The sequence below is a fragment of the Lacerta agilis genome, chromosome 9 (assembly GCF_009819535.1).
Source record: "Lacerta agilis isolate rLacAgi1 chromosome 9, rLacAgi1.pri, whole genome shotgun sequence".
Classification (NCBI taxonomy): Eukaryota; Metazoa; Chordata; class Lepidosauria; order Squamata; family Lacertidae; genus Lacerta; species Lacerta agilis.
The window spans coordinates 1,190,824-1,204,931 of NC_046320.1; the positions used below are offsets into that span (position 1 = coordinate 1,190,824).

The window sequence follows — 14,108 nt, forward strand, 5'->3', positions numbered from 1 at the left end:
CCTTTGCATCTGTCACCATGTTTTTAAAATTAAAAACTCTCACGTTAGGAGTCTCAAAGCAGCTAACATTCTCCTTTCCCTTCCTCCCCCACAACAAACACTCTGTGAGGTGAGTGAGGCTGAGAGACTTCAGAGAAGTGTGACTAGCCCAAGGTCACCCAGCAGCTGCATGTGGAGGAGCGGGGAAGTGAACCCGGTTCACCAGATTATGAGTCTACCGCTCTTAACCACTACACCACACTGGCTCTTATTAAATTTATATACTGCCCTATACCCAGAGGTCGCAGGGCAGTTCACATAAAAAGATCACAGTATATAAAATAAAAATAAAAGCAATAACCCAATAATAACCCCCCCAAAAAAACAGCCACATTTTAAAAGGGTATGGGATGTTGATCAGGTCAACCAAGGGCCTGGTTAAAAAGGAACGTTTTTGCCTAGTGCCTAAAGGTGTATAATGAAGGTGCCAGGTGAACTTCCCTGGAGACAGCATTCCACAGACAGGGAGCCACTGCAGAGAAGGCCCGTTCTCATATTGCCACCCTCTCAAGGAGGCGGCACATGAAGGAGGGCCTCAGAAGATGATCTCAGGGTCTGGGTAGGTTCATATGGAAAGAGGAGGTTCTTGAGGTATTGTGGTCCTGAGCCGTTTAAGGCTTTATAGGTCAAAACCAGCACTTTGAATTGGACCCAGAAACTAATTGGTAGTCAGTGTAGCCAGACCGGGATCGGTGTCTTGCTCCAGTCAGCAACCTGGCTGCTGAATTCTACAACAGCTGAAGTTTCTGAACCATCTTCGAAGGCAGCCTTGCGTACATTGCATTGCAGTAATCTAACCTTGAGGTTACCACCAGAGCACAGACAACAGTAGTTAGGCTATACCTGTCCAGATAGGGGCGTAGCTGGGCCACTAGCTGAAGGTGATGGAAGAGTGTGCTTCTGTTCATAGGCACTATGCAGAAGCTGCCTATGACAGTCACAATCAAGTGTACATACGCCTATCATGCAAACACTCGTTATGAATCAGAGGGCTTTCAAGATCTGAACTGAATCACTGTGGAACATCACACAGCCTATAAAAAGGCAGACCTTCTGATTAACATATTAACTTCAAGTCCATAATATAAGCCGGTGCTACATATCAGAGCACATTGCTACACACTGACCTGGTTTGCACTCAAATGTTGTTTGGAGAGAAACAAACTACTGTACAAGAGCTGGTCCACGCATATCGCAAAGCAAAGGAGAGGCAAATCCAACACTACTGAGCAGTATGTACCAGCATGCTATTCATATATTCATAAAACATAGTTTGCTTTAAACTAGCAGTCTCGTTAAATGGGCCTTAGAAAGCACTGCTAATAAGAAGGCCAGTGGAAGTGATGATATTCCAGCTGAATTATTTAAAATTTTAAAGGATGATGCTGTTAAGGTGTTACACTCAATATGCGAGCAAGTTTGGAAAACTCAGCAGTGGCCAGAGGACTGGAGATCAGTCTACATCCCAATCCCAAAGAAGGGCAGTACCAAAGAATGCTCCAACTACAGCACAATTGCGCTCATTTCACACGCTAGCAAGGTTATGCCAGACCTTGAGCCAGACATCCTGGAGAGTGAAGTCAAATGGGCCTTAGAAAGCCTTGCTAACAACAAGGCCAGTGGAAGTGATGATATTCCAGCTGAACTATTTAAAATTTTAAAAGATGATGCTGTTAAGGTGCTACACTCAATATGCCAGCAAGTTTGGAAAACTCAGCAATGGCCAGAGGATTGGAGAAGATCAGTCTACATCCCAATCCCAAAGAAGGGCAGTGCCAAAGAATGCTCCAACTACCGCACAATTGCACTCATTTCACACGCTAGCAAGGTTATGCTTAAAATTCTACAAGGCAGGCTTAAGCAGTATGTGGACCGAGAACTCCCAGAAGTGCAAGCTGGATTTCGAAGGGGCAGAGGAACCAGAGACCAAATTGCAAACATGCGCTGGATTATGGAGAAAGCTAGAGAGTTCCAGAAAAACATCTACTTCTGCTTCATTGACTATGCCAAAGCATTTGACTGTGTCGACCACAGCAAACTATGGCAAGTTCTTAAAGAAATGGGAGTGCCGGATCACCTCATTTGTCTCCTGAGAAATCTCTATGTGGGACAAGAAGCTACAGTTAGAACTGGATATGGAACAACTGATTGGTTCAAAATTGGGAAAGGAGTACGACAAGGCTGTATATTGTCTCCCTGCTTATTTAACTTATATGCAGAATTCATAATGCGAAAGGCTGGACTGGATGAATCCCAAACAGGAATTAAGATTGCCGGAAAAAAATATCAACAACCTCAGATACGCTGATGATACCACCTTGATGGCAGAAAGTGAGGAGGAATTAAAGAACCTTTTAATGAGGGTGAAAGAGGAGAGCGCAAAATATGGTTTGAAGCTCAACATCAAAAAAACTAAGATCATGGCCACTGGTCCCATCACCTCCTGGCAAATAGAAGGGGAAGAAATGGAGGCAGTGAGAGATTTCACTTTCTTGGGTTCCATGATCACTGCAGATGGTGACAGCAGTCACGAAATTAGAAGACGCCTGCTTCTTGGGAGAAAAGCAATGACAAACCTAGACAGCATCTTAAAAAGCAAAGACATCACCTTGCCGACAAAGGTCCGTATAGTTAAAGCTATGGTTTTCCCAGTAGTAATGTACGGAAGTGAGAGCTGGACCATCAAGAAGGCTGATCGCCGAAGAATTGATGCTTTTGAATTATGGTGCTGGAGGAGACTCTTGAGAGTCCCATGGACTGCAAGAAGATCAAACCTATCCATTCTCAAAGAAATCAGCCCTGAGTGCTCACTAGAAGGACAGATCCTGAAGCTGAGGCTCCAGTACTTTGGCCACCTCATGAGAAGAGAAGACTCCCTAGAAAAGACCCTGATGCTGGGAAAGATGGAGGGCACAAGGAGAAGGGGACGACAGAGGATGAGATGGTTGGACAGTGTTCTCGAAGCGACTGGCATGAGTTTGGCCAAACTGCGGGAGGCAGTGGAGGATAGGCGTGCCTGGCGTGCTCTGGTCCATGGGGTCACGAAGAGTCGGACACGACTGAACGACTGAACAACAACAACAAGGTTATGCTTAAAATTCTACAAGGCAGACTTAAGCAGTATGTGGACTGAACTCCCAAGTGCAAGCTGGATTTCAAAGGGGCAGAGGAACCAGAGACCAAATTGCAAACATGCGCTGGATTATGGAGAAAGCTAGAGAGTTCCTCAAAAACATCTACTTCTGCTTCATTGACTACGCAAAAGCATTTGACTGTGTTGACCACAGCAAACTATGGCAAGTTCTTAAAGAAACTAGTGGTTTCAGCCCGTTAAAATAACGGGTGCTAGCATCCATTTCCCGATTTCCTCCAGCATGCTCTTCCCACAAGGAGAAGGGGACGACAGAGGATGAGAGGGTTGGACAGTGTTCTTAAGCGACTAGCATGAATTTGGCAAAACTGCGGGAGGCAGTGAAAGATAGACGTGCCTGGCGTGCTCTGGTCCGTGGGGTCACGAAGAATCGGACACGACTGAACAACTGAACAACAACAGCAGTCTCATACCCAGCATTGCTCAGGAATTCTTTTGACTGGCTCAGACCACCATCTTAATTCAAAATGGTGTTAAACTGTATCCAAACAGACAAAAAAACTGCTTGCTGCGCTCAGAAGTTATCATGCAGAATTTTGTTACGGTATCTTAAGAGTTACCCAACTGCACAACAAACAGGGGGGAAACTTTCCATAATACACTTGTACCTTGGTTCTCGAACAGCTTGGTACTCATACGTTTTGGCTCCCGAACGCTGAAAACCTGGAAGTAAGTTTTTGAACCTTTTTTCAGAAGCTGAACATCCGACACGGCTTCTGCTTGAGTGCAGGAAGCTCCTGCAGCCAATTGGAAACTGTGCCTTGGTTTTCAAATGTTTCAGAAGTTGAACAGACTTCCGGAACGGATTACGTTTGAGTACCAAGGTACAACTGTATATAGTTTAATACTGTGCCTTTGTCTCTAATCTTCTGAGCCACAAAGCAGGCAGCAGCAAAGCACAGGACAAAGCTAGAAGGAATGGAGGCTTGGCTACAGCAAAGCCGGGACCATGAGGCCTTCCCGCACTGGTTCAGCCATAAACTCCTGCTTTCTGTGGCACTAGTGCCATCTATTCTGCAGGCAGACCAAACCATCCATGATGTGCATTATGGGTAAGGGCTTTCCACAATACAGTTCAGTCTCTGAAAAACTATTATTTGCACACAACCAGAGAAAAACTAAATTTGGGAGGGCTGAAGTCTTAGTATGCAACACCAACAACAAAGTAAAATTATAAAAAGGGCCTTTTGATATTTATAGCTTTGAAACCATGAACCTTACATAGATAATGCCACTGAAAATGTATTACAATAAATCAGCGACAGGAAACCTCTTTCCTCCCCATTCTGTGTGTTTGGTTGAAGTCACACCCACCTGTTCAAAACCCAATGTCATATGCAGAAGAGGTAAAACTGTAGCTTGAAATAGTGCAAAATTCAAGCTGTGGATTCAAAACAAAAACCAAGAACACACTCCCAATTTCCCCCTTTCAGTTTGGCACCTGACCACGTCATGCTGCTTTCAGGAACAACTGGATACGCTCAGGAGTCCAAATTGCCTCTGGAGGCAGCATTGTTCCCACCCCCTCTCTGCCTACCCAACCTCGCAGGGTTGTGAAGTGGCGGGGCGGATAAGTGGGGGGAAGGCGGGACAGAGCTGAAGCGAGGAGAAAGCTTCACAAGGTCACCGAGTTGCATTTCACAGAGCCATTAAGCCAATATTGATGGGTTCTCATCTGAACAAGCCGAGGACCATGAGGCACCAGACCCAAGGCGCCTTGTTCGGCATCCTGTTCCCCCAGAGGCCCACCAGCAGAACCTGAGCCCAGCCACAGGTACCCCGGGGCCTGCACAAGACAACCGGGAGGAGGAGCGGCCGTGGCGAAAGCCTTCTCCGCCAGAGGTCCCTTGGCCAAGGCGCCTCAGTTGGTGGACATCGCAGCCCAAGGGAGCGAGCGCCGCGGCCCAACGACGCGAACTCGGCTTTCTCGACGGAGCTTCACCGGGACCCCACCCCGCGCTCCCGCCCCCTTTCTGAGAGGGCCAGAAGGCGGCACGTGGCGGAAAAGGATGGAGGGGATCACCGGGGGCCCCTGCGAGGCGGGGGGAGAGGAAGACCCTCTCGAAGGGAGCCTGCCGGGGGGGGCGCCGAGAGGCCTGCTCGCCCCCTCCCCTGACAGGGGCCACCTTCGCGGCCTCACCCCCCTCCCGCGCCGCCGCCTGCTGCTTTAACCCGACAGCCCTCGCCCCCTCGCCCCCCCCCCACTGACCTGTCGCTGAATGGCGGACGGGGGGGGGGCTTCCCCTTGAGAGACTGCTGCCCCGTCACCCCCACTCGGCCACCGCCATCCTTCTCTCCGCCCTCTCCTCACACGCAGAACGGCGTAGCCCCGCCCCTTCAGCTGCCGCGTATCCTTCCGCAATCGCGCGCTCTCTCTCTCTCTCTCCCCTCCGGCCCCCCCACAATCCAACGTGACAACGGAGGAGAAGCCCCCCCCCCTTTATAACCTCCGAAAAACACTTGGCTGCTTTCTTGTACCAACAATAATAATAAAAGCAGCGGCGGAACTATTTTTTGAAAGCGGAAGAATTACACACACGCGTGGCGACACACCAACGACGAAAAAAACTACCCACAGGGCGGGTTAGCAGCAATGCATGCTGGGGGTCGTAGTCTCGCAGTTGGGCGAGCGGGATCCTCTTTTTTTCACCTTCCAGGGAAAGCGGAGCGTCGGCGTTGCTAACGGGACGGAGAAAATTGCCACGCCCCTTTCCCCCTCCGCCTGTGGGCGTGAACGGCGGTTGGTGGCTGGCGCGCGCGCGGGGAGGCGGTTGCTGCTGCGCGGACACGCGAGCGAGCGAGGGGGCGGGGCCTGCGAGGGAGGGAGGCCGGCAGTTTGAGTTGCGAGGCGAGGAGTCGCGGCGCGTGAGGCGGGCGAAGCAGCCGCCCGCCAGGGACCGGGGCGCCAGGGAGAGAGAGCCGACGGGCCCTGAGGGAAGAAAGGAGGGAGCCCGCTCGCTCGCCCGACCGCCCCGCCCGCTCCCTCCCACCCGCGGAGGTAACTTTCGTTCCTTGTTTCTATCCGGGCGGGGGTGCCCGAGAGTTCTCCGCCTCGGGCGGGACGCGAACCAGGCCGGGAGGGGGGCGTCAGAGGCCGTTTCGCGCCCGTGCCGCCGCCGCCTCCCCCTCCGCCCTCCCCGTGGGGCGGGGTCGCCTCCGCTTCCTGGCCGGGGGGGGGGGAAGAGAGAGACTTCTCGGCCCCCTCTGACTCCCCCGAAGCAGCTGAGAAGTTTCTCCGCCGAGAAGTTTTCGGGCCGGCCTGTCTCGCCTCCCTTTTCTTCGAGAAGGGAAACTTTTCCTGAGCGGTGGTGGTGTTGCTCCCCCCTCCCCCCCCCCCCCGGCGATGGGCGGTCTGCGCCGTGCCTGCCTGTCGTGCGTGTCTTCCTCGCGAGCAGCTCCGTGGGGCTCGGGCGCCTTGTCCGCCTGCCATGCCCGTCCTGGAAAGCGCAGTCCGTGAGGGGTGCCCTCCTCTTGCCTCCCTCCTGACTCGTCCCGGGCGGCCTGTCTCCTTCATGCCCACCCTGTGCCATAGCTCTGGGATTCGTGGCCTGGATGCTTCGGTCCTGTTGCCGCTGCTTTAGTGGGCTGATGCCATGAAATTTAAGGTGCCGGAAGATATGCAGATCTGTAAGAGGATCAGGGCCCTGGACAGAATCAGCAAAGGGCTCCCTGGAAACCTCCCCTTGAATCTTTGCTCTTGACTGGATTTGCCTTTTGTTTTGTTTTGTTTTGTTTTGTTCTGCTCTTTAAGTCAAGACTTCCTTGGTTTTTAGCCCTTGAAGTTGTATCCCTTCATTCCCATAAAAGTAATTCCACATAGGAAACTGACACATTGTTTCAGAACCACTTCCCCCGCTAGTCATTGTATTTCTGGCCCATGGCTCACCAAATATGAATACTGTATGTTCCAAAATATATTGATTATTTTAGGCTTTCATATGTTTTTCTTCCTTCCCCACCCCCATTTATTTTGCACTTGGACAGCTTGTGGAGGACAGGGCGAAGAACTTGATTTTGTAAATTGTTAGCATTCAACATAATTGTGTTTCTGAATGGCTTTTTGAGCACCTTAACACACAGGCTCTTGTTATATGGAGGTCATCAATTAGAAATGGAAAAATATGGGGCAGTTGATTGTCTTTCATTCTCTTATCTGCACGGCTGGTGCTTAAAAATTATGTGTGGAACTTTACTTCAGCCTGACAGCATATGCACAGTTTTACAGAAATGTGAAGTTTCTTCTTTTACCCTAAGTTGATTAAGTGCCTTCTGTCACACTTACTAAAGCTGCTGCTGTGCAGTTACTTCAAATCTTTCCTCAGCCATGAATCCACTGTGCGACAAGTCACTATCTGCCTCAGGCTCCCCATTTTTAATACTGTATAGGCATAGTAATAGTAGTAGCAGCCCATTGTAACAGTTAATGAGGGAAATGCAAATCACTTTGAGCATGGGGGGGAAACAATAAATACTTTTTTATTCCTCAATCTTATGAATTCTTAGAACTGTGAATGTGCTTAATGTACAAGATATATTGAAAGAGAGCAATATCCTCTGGCTTATCCTCAGCTTTCTTTACCCCTTCTCTTCCTCCCCACCCCCCAGCACAGTCTTCTGTTGTGCTTTCCAGGATCAAGACTACCTTCCAAAGTATGAAATCCACAAGGTCATGTACATAATCATTGTACTTGGCTTTTCAAGGCTATGTTAACTACTTATACAAAGTAATCTAGAGAGTTTAGCTCTTTGCTTGATAAGAGTTTTCCAGTATTGAGAATCCATCCAGCTTTTGTTAGGTTCTTTTAAAGTCAGTGGAGGCTGTTCCATTGGGTCAAATGGGGCGCTACCCAACCAACCTCAGTCTGCGGTCGACCAGTTCTCTCCTCCCTCCCTTTTTTCTTACAACCAGTTTAGAGAGTGGCATTGGCTGTAAGCTTCCTTCTCCTTAGTCTCAGCCTTACCTTCATTGAAATGAGGCGAGGTTCTGACAGTCATTAGCTTTGACTTCCTCCCTACCAGTCCAATGGGCACTAGTCCCCACTGTTTAAGATTCCCTAGCTAAGAGAACAAAAGGTATTGCAATAAAGGAAAGCGGGAGCAAGGTGTCTTATGTAGACTTGCATGCAGAAGCCAGGAAGGCCAAGTAGCTAGTGCCATCAGCTCCTTAAATCAGGCTGGGAATACTATACCATTGGTTTCTGTTAATATTTTAAGCTGTGTAAACAGTCTTTGGTACCTTGGTGGAATGTCAGGCTGGGCGATACCTGGTTTTCAACATTGCGATATGTCACCAGCTATATCACCAGCAAAACATTGTGATTTAGTGATATATATTGTGATGTCTGAAACATGGAACGGCTGGGGAGGGTGGAGATCGGGTGAAGGAGCAGTCATTGAAGATTGCACGGGGTGTGTATGGAGAATGGACAAAGGAGCAGTCAAGGAAATTAATAGGTATGTGCACTGCAGATTCCTTATCTTGGAGGCAGACGAACCATCACATTTGGAGGGCGAACTCCTTCCACTCCTCCCTAGAAGTAGAAAGAGGAAACAGCTCAGCCTTGATTTCTGCATTGGGTAGAGACACCATGGTTATGGGGAGGCACTGAGGCTGAGAGTGGGGCTCTTCTGGCATTGGAGGGGAAAGTGAGCTGAAAGGGCAGCCAGCCAGCTGCCTGCCAGAGAGCTCATAATTATAGCGCCCCTTGGAGTTTTGAAGGCTGTGCTTTGCAATACACTGCCAGTTCAATTTTTTTTTGAAGTGGTTCATATGATGTGGTCTACAAGCTGGTGTTGGATGATCAATACATCGGTCAGACTTAGCAGAAAGGTGATATATAAATGCAGGAAATAAATAAATGGGGGAGAGCAGGAACTAGAGATGACAGACGCTCCAGTAGATTCATGTAGATCCTTTTTTTGGCAGCATGCTTTTATCTTCTCACAGTTGCAGCAGTTTGATTTTTGAGTGGACTTATAGGATTTTACTTATGTGTGGGAAAGTGTGTTTAAACCACAGATTAAAAGAAAATTATGGTTATATGAACCAGGAGTTACTTTTTTAAAATCTAGAAGCTTTTCCTGAAATGTGGATCGAAGCATGTGAGGGGCTAATTTTTTTCATTGGTAGGTAGATTTACTTTCCCAACAGTGCTAGATTTTGTAATGGTAAAATAGCAGCTGATAAGTTGTACAGATCAGGATACTTCCTGGCAAAAGTATGATCTCCATTCTGTTTCAAGAGAACCTCATTTGCTCTCTGAAATACAGTACATTAGAAATTATTTCTCCACCCCGTTGTTTTTTCCATGAGTAATCTGCTACTCAGTTGATGATGGGTTTACCCTATTGTAAGAAAATCCAAAGATAAAGATAATGTCATTTACTGACTTCCCAACTAAACTTTTTATCCTTATTCATATGAGTTGTACCTGACTTTCAGTGGCAGATAAAATACATTTCTGAAATGTGAGGTGCATAATATTAATCAGTCACATGATAATAGATTTTGTTCTTGAAGCTTGCTCATATTTGAAGTGTCCTTTAAGTCTTAAGGACATCTGCAACTTGAAAGTAAATTTTGTTGGTTAGGTTGAGTAGGGAGTTTGTAGCTCAATAGTAAACTTGCACTGGTTTGAGCTCACAGCTTCAGTTGTATATCTGGTACTGAAATGTGTCTTGTTGGATTGGGGCAGTTATACCCTGGTAATCTTGGTCACCCTCCTCTATACACAGTTCATCTTGTCAATATCCTTCCACCAGATTACCATTATGCCTGCTATATCTCTACTCTTTAAAATCAAGTACTTCAGCTCAATCCGGAGAGCCCAGCCAGGCTGCTGATGTTTGCCCACTCCCTCCCTCTGCAGCCCAGATGCCAGCCTGGGGAGCCTGAGACAAGAGTGGTGCTAACTTTGCCTGTCAGCCAGCACCTTCATTTCTTTCTCTGGCCACACAAGTGCCAGCAGGCTGCCACCTTCCCTCCCTCGCTGTGCAATTGCTGAGCAGAATGAAGCTGCCTCCCATGCCTCGCGTAGTGCTCCGGAGGGTGGCTTCTGGTAGCCATCGCTTGTGTGGTGAGAGGCTATCTTTGGGGCAAGTCACAGCTGGCGGCTCCAGGGAGGCCATTGGAGCCCCAGGGCTCTACATTTCTGTGCACGGTGCCATGCCATCTGTTGCCCCGGCTGGTGTACTCTGCCCGGGGCAGCACTGCCTAACCAGCCTCGCCTGGAAGCGGCAGAAGTTGTGCACGGTTATGCTGATCATCTGCATGGCCAACAACTGCCTTCTTTCTCCCCACCTTCTTTCCTCCTTTATCAGGATATCACAAGGTTTAGCTGGCTATATATTAACATTGTTGGAAAGCAGATATCAGCCAGCCCTAGTCAAAAGTCACCCATTCCACCCCAATCTGGAGGATTTGTTGCAGTCCCCTCCATCTTTTGTAACATACTGCTTGTATAGTTGCAGTGTCCACTCTTAGTATCATACAAGTAATTTGGAATAATGATGTAAAAGTCAAACCTCACATACCGTATATCCTTTGTTTTTACTCTGTTACGAACTTCTCATATAGCTTCTCTCTTTTTATTTTCTTTGTAGCTGGCTGATGTGTTGTTTTCTGAAACTAAGAGTGATAGGAGGAGGTAATAATTTAAAAGCTTTTCACCATTGCTAAATGAAAAGGAATTATCTACATCATGGGTAGGCAAACTAAGGCCCGGCAGCCGGATCTGGCCCAATTGCCTTCTAAATCCGACCTGCAGATGATTCGGGAATCAGCGTGTTTTTACATGTGTAGAATGTGTCCTTTTATTTAAAATGCATCTCTGGGTTATTTGTGGGGCATAGGAATACATTCATTTCCCCCCCAAAAAATATAGTCTGGCCAACCACAAGGTCTGAGGGACAGTGAACCGGCCCCCTGCTGAAAAAGTTTGCTGACCCCTGGTCTACATTATTTAACTACAGCTACCACTGAAATGACAAACATAGTTGTGTAGAATATGATAGGGGAACAGCTAGCTGTGGTTTCTTTGTTGGGTTTTGTATCAGTTATAACAAACACGGAGGGAAATGCTCGCCAATGTCAATTTGTACAAAACACTGTTACCTTAGTGCTGATTATGCAGGTCAACACTAACTTAATCCAGTGAAATTAGCAATGAAATGACAGGCTTCCTTAGAACCAGATTCTAACAAAAATGTGGGTGGAAAACTTTTCAAAACAAAGAATGGTTTGGCATTCAGGATGAAGTAAGTTGTTGCTCGGTCCCAGCTCCTGCTCACCTAGCAGTTCGAAAGCACATCAAAGTGCAAGTAGATAAATAGGGACCGCTCCAGCGGGAAGGTAAACGGCGTTTCCGCACACTGCTCTGGTTCGCCAGAAGCGGCTTTGTCATGCTGGCCACATGGCCCGGAAGCTGTCTGTGGACAAACGCCGGCTCCCTCGGCCTATAGAGCGAGATAAGCACCGCAACCCCAGAGTCGGACACGACTGGACCTGATGGTCAGGGGTCCCTTTACCTTTACCTTTAAGTTGTTGCTAATTAAAAGGTTAGTACATATTCTTATAGATTGTAAATCACAGTGTACATTTAAAAGTCATACATCATATCAGTGACACATTAGTGTCTGTGCAATATTAAGGCACTAATGGGAAGAAATAGTTATTTTCCTTTTGCTTAATACATATTCAGCAATGTCTTGCATGCTAAGAAAATATTTTTAAAGGATATGATTATATGTGTTTTGTGAGGTATTATCCGCCACTCTTAGATACAGTAGGGAAGTGGAATCTTTATATACAGAGATGGGAAACATCATCTGATCCTGCCACAGTGACCCATACTTTAGTTACATGGTATTTGAATGGCTTAGCATGCTTTATGTGAAAAGTTCATGGAGTCTTCAGCTGGCTTACAGAGCTGCAGCCACTGTTGACCAGGGCTGAGTCTATGGAGCGTAAGTCTCTTGCTACAGCGGCTCCACTAGTCCGTTTACAGGCACAATTCAAACCTCTGATTATGACCTATACAGCTTAGACCCAGGGTATCTGAAGGACTCTGTGCTTCCCTATGAATTTGCCCAGGCTCTGAGATTTTTGGGGAACTACCTCTCAGTCCTGCCATTTTCACAGGCACGCTTGGTTTAGATGTGGGGAGTGCATTCGTGGTGGCTGCTCCCAAACATTGGAACTCCCTTCCTAAAGTAGCTAGATTGACTCCCTCCTTGAAGTGAGCTTTCCTATCAGCAAGCCTTTAATGTAAAATGCAAGTAAAATCCTATCTTCAAAACCATCAGAACAGATTGCAGGAAACATAAAGCATTACATTTTCTGTACTTCATGTACATGTGTAGCTTTACCTGTTTTTATGGTGTGGTGACCAGGATTTTATAAATACTGCGTCTGTGTATCTTTTAAGCTTTGAGTGTTTTCCCTACTATGAGGACTTAAGGTGCACCACCATATGGAATGTTGTTCTCTAGCATTTAAAGTACCTTTCTTACCCTTAGATACTGTTGGTTACAGTTGCCATGCAAAATGTTCTGCAACAGCTTAAGTGGTTTAAGGTGAAAATGCCAAACAATTAGATGCAGACTCTCCACTCTTAAAGGATCTTTAGTTAAGGTAAGTTTGTACTGCATGCACGTCAGTGTGGTTGGGTTTGTTCTGTTTTATATAACACCAGACATAATTTGATCATTTCCCTGGTGCTGTATTCATCAAAACATGGATGCTTAGTTGTCTTTCTTATTAGTGTTGGTATTTGCATGGCAGTGAATCAAATAATGTATTGCAAAATGCAGTTGATGGTGTAATTATGAAACAGCAAGATTTATGTATTTATTCCCTCTTAATTTTGCAGTATGGTAGTGCTGCATTTTTCTTTGTGTTTTATAAGATGGGTTTTGCTATTAGAATTGCTGGCTTTCATTGATTAAAATGATACAAATGTCATTGCAGAATAACAGGTATGACGAGAATTGATGCTAATTAGACTAACTAGGGAAACACTGTATTGAAGTGTGTTTCTGCAAATAAACAGAAAAAAATCTATGGTCAGAATATGCTGTATTTTATGTGCTGGTTGTACATTGAAACAGTGTAGGTCTGTTGCTGAAAAACTACCATCACATCTCTTTCTCAGATACTTTAGCCAGTATAGAAATGTACAGCCATGATAAAGTATTGAGATTTTAATGTTACAACAATAAATGAAAATCAGAAAAATGCAATGTAGCTTCATTTTAAAATAAGGGAACAATGTGCTACATTGAAAATCAGGAAACTAATTTCAATGCTATCTTTCTCTGCATTAAATTCTGCAGTGGGCATCTTAACAGATATCATGTCTACATGTAAAGTTATATGATGCATAGATACATACTAAGGCATTCAACAAAAATATATTGAGTACTGCAAGAAGTGCATATGATTCATGTTATGAAGTTATAGTCTTCCCACTATGGGATAGTTGCATTGGGGTATTATAATTTCACCAATATGTCACTGGTATGTTGCAATTTGCCTTTTCGTTTAGATTAAATTGCTAGCACAAAGGGGGGGGGAACTATTAAAAATAAGACAGTGGAGCTGATGGTAGGGGAGCAGAGGCAGCACAAAATCAAATGGCTGAGTCATGGATGAATGAATTATTGTGCTACTGTAATGATTAGAAATAAGTATTGACAGATAAGCAGCAGCCTGCTCTTCTCAAAGTTGCATAACAGTTGTATTTTTAGGCATTCAAGTTAGAAATAGTGTACATGATAAAGTTCTATGTGATGTGATTGAATGCAACTTTTTCATTGTGGTAGGGTAATAGCATTATTTTTAATGAAAGCTAGTATCAATTTTTTCATGTCAGTATCTTAAAACAGTGTCCAAAACTGCAGTTGGGGAATACCTTGGTTA

General features: G+C 46.1%; 1 protein-coding gene across 3 annotated transcripts in view; it reads right to left on the reverse strand.

The window, feature by feature from the left end:
• Positions 1–5,862, reverse strand: part of HMG20A (high mobility group 20A) — a 65,184-nt gene extending 59,322 nt beyond the window's left edge. Inside the window, exon 1 of one of the 3 annotated variants that reach the window (XM_033160926.1) lies at positions 5,763–5,862. The gene's annotated coding sequence lies outside the window, so the exon portion shown is untranslated. The remainder of the gene's footprint in view (positions 1–5,762) is intronic. The other 2 variants (XM_033160925.1, XM_033160922.1) reach the window with 2 other exon arrangements.
• Positions 5,863–14,108: the final 8,246 nt, after the last annotated feature.